This window comes from Heptranchias perlo, chromosome 11 (genome assembly GCF_035084215.1).
Source record: "Heptranchias perlo isolate sHepPer1 chromosome 11, sHepPer1.hap1, whole genome shotgun sequence".
In the NCBI taxonomy this organism is placed as follows: domain Eukaryota; kingdom Metazoa; phylum Chordata; class Chondrichthyes; order Hexanchiformes; family Hexanchidae; genus Heptranchias; species Heptranchias perlo.
The window spans coordinates 45,747,735-45,756,152 of NC_090335.1; positions in this window are offsets into that span (position 1 = coordinate 45,747,735).

The window sequence follows — 8,418 nt, forward strand, 5'->3', positions numbered from 1 at the left end:
TTTACTACTTTTTTATGCTGAGGTTCAAAATAGGAATGTTACCACCCTTTCCTGTCTATTATCTACCTATAATATATTAACAGGAGGTGCATGTGAACTTTTAAGTGTTGCACCTGCTTCCAGTAACACTTTTCCATTAGACCTGTCATGCTTATAAACTTACCTGATATTCTGCTCTGAGTTCTCCCAGTAATATCCCTGGTGAATAACACAGTGGAGTGAGACCAGTTCTTCCAAAAATGGGGATTTTAGTGGTGTGGAGGGGTTACTAGTGGGACTATTTTGACTGCAGCACTAGAGTAGCATTGGGCATGAGACCAATCAGAACAAGCACCAATAACAAGTCCTCACCTCGAGGGCAGCGCTACTAATAAAGCAGCCCAGTAAAGCTTAAAATGTGTGTGAAGTATTTAAATCAGGATCTGATTTTCAATTTTAATAATGGAGAGTCTGTCCGTACTCACTGGCTGTGGCAAGCTACAAGTGAACAGATAGACACTCTGATCCCATTCGAAGGTCACCCAGATGTGCAAAAGCCCACGGAAGAGTGGTAAGCAGCTCCCCCCTTCCCCACCCCTGCCAATCTTGTAAATCCTGGATCTGTGTTTGGCAGTTTTCAACAGGCCCACCAGGAGATCCTCTGCATACTGGATGAGAATAAAATGGAACCAAAAGTTGAGGAGTAGACCCCTCAGGAGATTTTTAAAAAGGGCTACAATCTCTGGCATTGTACAGAAATGTGGAAGGCCATTTTATCTTGAACATAAAATGGTCACGTGGCCTGAGGGTGAGTAAAGTAGCCCGAATAGATATGAGGCCACTCTGATGTGCAACACTCTATCACAGATCCCCAACAGGCCCAGGAAAAATCCCCCCAATACAATACTTTCCACTCAGCACGGTCGAGTCACCTCCACTGGTTGGCAGAATGTTTCACCAACGAGCAAATGGGTGGAAGGTAAGGGAGAGGATGTGGAGAGTGTAATATCAAATTATGCAGGAAATGCCACTGCAGAATTGACTGACCCGAAGGGAATTTCTGAGTGAAGGCTCAAGTTGTAAAGTGGAGCTTCCTGAGGGAGGTTTCGGAGCTCCACGCTGATGAGCAACTCCATCTGAATGGTGGTGAGGTAGAATGGAAGTGCTCCCATGCTTCAGCCTCCTCGATACACTTAAGCCAGTACAGAGTGTGGACTTCAGTTCCTGAATGGCCTTGGCTGTAGGCCAGACGACTGGTTAGCTAATGCCTCTGGTGACATTTACCCCTCTCCGATGTCATCCCGTACATCCCTGTCTCTAATTACATTCGCTGCAGGATTCTCTCTGCTGGCCGCATGCCTCCTTAGCCAAGGACATGGAAATGGAAGTTGAGGAAAAACGACTCTGCTATAATCGCCGCTTCCTCAGTCGAGAGAGAGCCTATTCTGGAAGCTACCAAGCTCTAGGCTTTTGGTACATCATGGTAAAAGACAGGCAGCTCTAGCAGAGATGCAAATCGCCCTGCAGTTTTATGTAGATGAGCTGCTTGTTGTAATTCAGTCCATGCATCAAGTGACAGCAAAACCTTGCCAATGCACTATTTTGAAGGATTCCCAACGCACAGGTATCTGCAGGGTCTGATGACAGAAAGTTGCTACCTGGGTGAGAACGCTTACCAGGGCCTGACTGCCCTCTGTAAGCGGGAGACCCAGTACTTCTCTCTGTCCCAGAAGAAATCAGTTTCCTCTGGATATTGCTGACAAATTCAAGGGAGAGATCAAAATGACCAACCAGTATCAAAATATAGCAGCCATCAGCTGGTTTATGACCACTCTACCCCTGTAAGAAAGCACTTGGAGCAACCCTGTTCAATATCCAGATGAGTGATGTCTAAGCTGCTCAGTTAGCAGTTTGCTCAGCAAAACTCAGAAAGAATCCCAGATATAACGGACAGGTGGTGCTCCAGCTGAAAGCACGGAGCTCCTTGGCAGGGATCACCCTCCATTGGCCTACTAAAAGTCCAGAGCACTTATCCCAGTTGATATTTGTAGAATACACCTGCTGGCACTCACGCATCCTCCGCAATGGTGTGCTTCATGAATTTCCAGATGTATTTCTCAGGAATGAGGGGCGTTCAAGAATGGAACCGGGTAGTTGACCACTTCGCTAGCAATAGACTTAGTGCCATCCCCTGCACACTCAACCAACTCGCTGTCCTCCTCCAGTTTATCAACCACAGCCACCCTGCTCGCTCCACAGAATGCATCGGGAGGACTAGCCGCTGCAGCTAACTCTGCCTCTGTCTCAATCCCACCACTAGGATCCAAGACCATAGCCGGAATATTGTGTGCAGTTTTGGGCTCCACACTATAGGAAGGATGTTGAGGCAATAGAGAGTGTACAGTGCAGATTCACTGGGATGCTGCCTGTTATGAGGAAAAACAAATATGAAGAAGGACTTGAAAAATTCTGAAATTCATCAGAACAGAGAAGACTAGCGTGATTTTATAGAGGTGTTGAAAATAATGAAGGAATGAAACAGAGCAGATAGAAACAAACTATGGGATCTTGTTTTGTGTGTACATGGAGTCTTAGTTATGGGGTCTCACCTTTTGCCTCTTTTTAATAAACCCAGTGCCCCCAGTGGCATCAACCCAAAATAATAGAAATCTAACAAAAGTACCCCCTTTTTAGAGGGGCACAAACTGTAAACATCCAAATAAATCAAAGAGAAAAGAAAGTTATCAAATTAAATTATATGTTGTTGCCGTTGTCAACTATGCACTCCAGTCTCTGCGGTACCCACCAGTCGCGGGATCACTTTTTGTGTGTAAGGGAGTGTAATTTCTTTCACTTTTTGTGTATGGGGGGGGGTCTCACTTTTGGAGGCCTTACATTTTATGTCTATGCAAATCTCTTTTCTTTGAATATGCAGGTCTAGCATTTTTGTTTCCTTTTTGTGCAAAAGGGGAGTCTCGCATTATTGCCTAAAAATATGCAGCCTGGTTTTGCCATGTGTATTCTGGCCTCTGGCTCCAAATCGTTGGACATCCCTATTCATGATATCAGCAGAAATCTTGGGCTCAAATGATGCCTGGTATCTCACTGTCAGCCATCTACTATCCCATATAAGAATATAAGAACATAAGAAATAGGAGCAGGGGTAGGCCATACGGCCCCTCGAGCCTGCTCCGCCATTCAATAAAATTATGGCTAATCTTCAACCTCAACTCCAATTTCCTGACTGTTTCCAAAATCCCTTAATTCCCCTAGAGTCCAAAAATCTATCAATCTCAGCCTTGAACATATTCAGCAACTCAGCATCCACAGCCCTCTGGGGTACAGAATTCCAAAGTTTCACAACCCTCTGTGTGAAGAAATTCCTCCTCATCTCAGTGTTAATTGGCCAACCCCTTATCCTGAGACTATGCCCCCTAGTTATAGACTCTCCAGCCATGGGAAACAACGTCTCAGCATCTACCCTGTCAAGCCCCCTCAGAATCTTATATGTTTCAATGAGATCACCTCTCAGTCTTCTAAACTCCAGAGAGTTTAGTTCCATTCTATTGAACATTTCCTCATAGGACAACCCTTTCATCCCAGGAATCAATCTAGTGAACCTTCGTTGCACCACCTCTAAGGCAAGTATATCCTTCCTTAGATAAGGAGACCAAAACTATACACAGTACTCTCACCAAAGCCCTGTACAATTGTGGTAAGATTTTCATACTCTTGTACTCCAACCCCCTTGCAATAAAGGCTAACATGCCATTTGTCTTCCTTATTGCTAACTGTACCTGCATACTAACTTTTTGTGTTTCTTGTACAAGGACACCCAAATCTCTCTGAACACTAACATTTATTAGTTTCTCACCATTTTAAAAATATTCTGTTTTTCTATTCTTCCTACCAAAGTGAATAACCTCACATTTCCCCACATTATACTCCATCTGCCACCTTCTTGCCCACTCACCTAACCTCTCTATATCCCTTTGAAGGAGGTAGCAGGACCGTTTGGGGGCGGGGGGGGCCTCCAAAAATCGTGGAAATCCCGAGCGGGTTCGGAACCTGGCTCCAACCCACAGACTTCCGGGTTCCCCATTGACGCGTCTGATGCGCACGCGCCTCCTGAATGTGGAAGTCCCACCAGCAATTGAAGCTGGCGGGATGAGAGTTAAGAGACTTATGTACATACTTGAAGTACCTGAAGTACTTAATTTTGTCCACATTAAGGAAGGGTCTGATTTTGAAACATCCTCAGCGTGTTTCCCGTGCTGTGGGAAACATTCCATGTTCTACCATACGTGTTTCAGCCAGCAGCCAGTTGCACATTCAAATGCTTGTTTGACAGATGGGGAGAAAAGGTGAGTTCTTGCTGCAGGGCACTCAGTTCTTTCACACAAACTTTTGGCTGCGAGATCTTTGTGTTTTCACTGAAATTTCTTACTTTCCACTCACAATTCTTCTGTTCACACATATTTAACAACTTTTTGGACCCCCCTCAAACTGACACCTTCAGGATGTAGTGGGGGGGGGGGGGGTGGGGGCGTCATGGCTGCATTCACCACTACATCCAAGGACGAGCAACATCACCATCCTCGCCAGGCACGGAGTCCACTTCCACCACTTGCAGCTCCACAACACAGTGCTGCACCACATGCACCTGCACAAGAGCACAGAGGGCAACAACAGAGAGAGCGACATCTCAGGAGGCACTACCCTCGCCACAGGGTCTATAGATTGAGGCTCAGCTTCCTGGACCTCTCTGAGGAGCAGTGGATATGTAGGCTCAGAGAGAGTCGCTAGGTAGTCGCGGACATCTTCAGCCTCCTTCATGCCGAGCTGCTCCTGGCTGGGCCGAGTGGCATCTCATTACCCGTCACTGTCAAAGTCACCACTGCCCTCAACTTCTTCACCTCCGGATCATTCCAGGGTGCCACCAGGGATGTCGCCGGGGTCTCTCTGTCATCTGCACACAAGTGCATAAGGCAGGTCACCGACGGCTTGTTTCACAGAGCCTCACAGTACATCAACTTCCCCATGGACGGCCTCAGCCAGATGAGAGGGCAGTGGGATTCCACTCTGTGGCTGGCTTCGCACGGGTGTAATCGATTGTACCCATGTAGCAATCTGAGCACCTCCACACAAGCCAGGACTGTTCATCAACAGAAAGGGGTATCACTCCATCAACACTCAGATCGCTTGTGACCACCGCAAAAGATTCCTTCACGTATGCGCCAGATTCCCTGGCAGCTGCCACGATTCCTTCATCCTGAGGGAATCCAATATCCCGCCCCTCTTCCATGCACCGAACACGCTTGAGAACTGGCTCCTTGGCGATAAGGGATACTTCCTGTACACGTGGCTCATGACACCTTTAAGGAACCCTATCACCGAGCAACAGCGCTGATATAACGACAGCCACATTGCCACCAGGTCTACAATTGAGCATGCTATAGGGCTGCTCAAGATGCGATTTAGGTGCCTTGATCGTTCTGGGGGAGTGCTTCAATACACACCAGACAGAGTGGGACGCACTATAGTAGTGTGTTGTGTCCTGCACAACATGGCACAACAGAGAAGGGTGCCGCTTGAGGAAGCCCCATCCACATCTGCCACCCACATTGAAGAGGAGGAGGAGGAGGAACCCATGGGCAGAGCAGTGGCTCACCTGGCTGCTCGTGAGGCCAGGGAGTCACTGATATGTGAACGGTTCTCCTAACATCAGAAAGTGTGAAGTGTCCAGTCGTCACACCACCTGGAAACAGCAGCACCCACACCAGGCCGCCCACCCCGCCCTGCACAAAACAGTCCTGCAGCTACATATACACCCACTGTAAAGTGACCCAATGGGTGGCATCAAGTGTCGCCGTTCATGGTGAACTTCATAAAAAAGTCCTATCACAAAAGCCAGTCAAGAATGGGCAAGACGTGGCAGTAGTGGTGACAATCATAACATTTAATGTCACTTTAACAAAAAGCAAATATAAATGAGAAACATGACAGTCTGTCAAACACCCTTGTGCAAACCTCCTCGCCTTCCTCTTACGACTACTTCTACGTGCTGCATCCCCTGTGGCTGCAGCAGAGGTAGTGGCAGGTTGCTCATGTTCATGCCCTGACTGCTTAGATGCTATGGGCCTCTGGGTTTTAGAGCCCGTGAGGGCCCCTCCAAAGACTGCTCCACTTGCACCTGTGCAGGGGCAGACTCAGCCACCTGAAGAGGAGGCAGCATTGCGGGTATTGGTTGAGAGAGGGGCAACGGGTGAGACGTGGGAGCGCTTTGAATGGCATCCCCACTTCCATATCCCCTTTTGCCATCATCCCTCCCCTGGGCTGGGGACACATCACTCCTACCACTCTGCTGAACAACAGTTTGGAGGACATGTGTGATGCCTTGTAAGGCCAGTGCTAGTGTATCTGCCTTTCTAAGGTGGCAGAAAGTTGTTCGCCCTGAGTCCAAACTATCGTTGTTAGGGCCTGAATGGACTCATTTGTGAGCCATGCTTGAAGCTCAATGGAGATTAGCCTTCCCTCCGTCACAGACATTCCCGCACTTCCCTGTGACACTATCTTGGAGAGTTGCTCACGTCCCTGTGACAGTATCTCAGAGGCTCCCTCCCATACCTGTGCCACCATTCCACTCATGCAGGAGTTGGACTCCTCCATCCTCTGCGCTATTGTGAAGAGAGCGTGTGGCACCTGTTCCAGTATCTCACCAAATGTGCTGCTGTCCCTCGATCATTCTCCTTTTAAAGGATGGCCCCCAGGGTTCAGCATCTGTGTCCAGCTGAGCAAAGCCTGGAGAGGAGGGCTCCCACTGATGCGGACTCTCCACAGCTGCCCCTACCACCAGTGTCTGCTCGTGCTCACTTGTGCGTGGTGACTCACCGGGTGCCAACCCAACTAACTCACTACTAGGACCCACCGAGGTGTGAGTATCTGCACTGGTGGATGGCTCACTAAGATGTGACAGTGTACCCTCAGATGCCGGCAGGTCCTCTGAGGAAGCGCCCTCTGTTGTCACTGCGGTCGCTGAAGGCCCTGTAAGAGAACAGAAGGCAATATTAAGCATCATCACAGATATGTCATGCTGCGATGAGCATACTGAGGTGTTGAAGATGGCAAAGCATGTTAACATCAATTCATGTTGTGTGTGATGAATGTTAAAGTTGTGTCACCAGACGTTTGTGGGGTGTCGGTCTCAGCCGCCCCGACAGACTGGCACTCAAAGGTGTGGCTCAGCTCCAGCGTGTCCTACACCGCTTCTGTGAGGACCGGTATTTGTTGTGACCTCCCCTCCGGTCCTTGCCCTCTCCCGTGCATTTTGCGCTCTCTCCTAGAAGGGGAGAAAGTACAGACATGTGAGTGAGTAATGGTGAAGTGGTCAGCCGATGAATGCATTGCCTTGGGTGAGGCTGACTGTGAAAGAGGTGCATCAGAGGGTGAGTATGAGACAGAGACATCACATTGGATAAGGATTGGGGTGAGTGGTAGTGGTGTGGTGACTAATGGGGAGGTGAGGAAGTGCTGAGGAAGTGCAGGTAAGTTGAGGATGAGCCTTAAGTGGGTGTGAGGAGTGATGTGATAGAGTAGTCTTGGCAATGTAGAATGAGTTGGGGGGCTGGGGGAGATGATGTGCAGCATGGAACGTAGGAGAATCAGTAAGTGTACTCACTTTGGCTGACCTAGATAGGTCATTGAAGCGCTTCCTGCACTGGATCCAGGTGCGGGAGATGTTGCTGCTGCTGGTGACCTCCTCTGCCACCTCAAGCCAGGCTTTCTTGGTGGCAGAGGCAGGGCACTTCCTCCCTGTCCGCCGGGTAAAACACATGCCTCCTCCTCCTCACATCACAGTAGCACCTGGAGTGAGGCATCATTAAACCTTGGAGCAGCCTTGCCCCTGTGCTGCCCCCTTGTGTTCTGTGGGTGTTTGCTGCAGCAAAAGCCTTTGGAGCAATGGCCCTTTAAATAGAGCTTCTCCAGCTGACAGCCTGTGATGCGGGTGCGCAGTCCGCCCACTGCGCAGCTTTCAGACGGCAAACCCGGAAGCCCCTTTAAGTGGCACCAATTGAATTGTGATCGTGTGGGAAATGGACATTTTTTATTGGTCGGTTTACCCACGCGCCCATTCACCCCCCCTTCCCCCCGCCACTGCCATCCCGCCTCCAATTTAATATCGGGGCCCGTGTGTCCTCCTCACAGCTTACTTTCCCACCTAGCTTTGTATCATCAGCAAACTTGGATACAATATACTCAGTCTCTTCATCTAAGTCATTGATATAGATTGTAAATAGCTGAGGCCCTACCGCCAATCCTTGCGGCACTCCACTACTTACAGCCTGACAACCTAAAAATGACCTGTTTATCCCTATTCTCTGTTTTCTGTCCTTTAACCAATTCTCTATCCGTGCTAATATATTAACCCAACCCATTGAG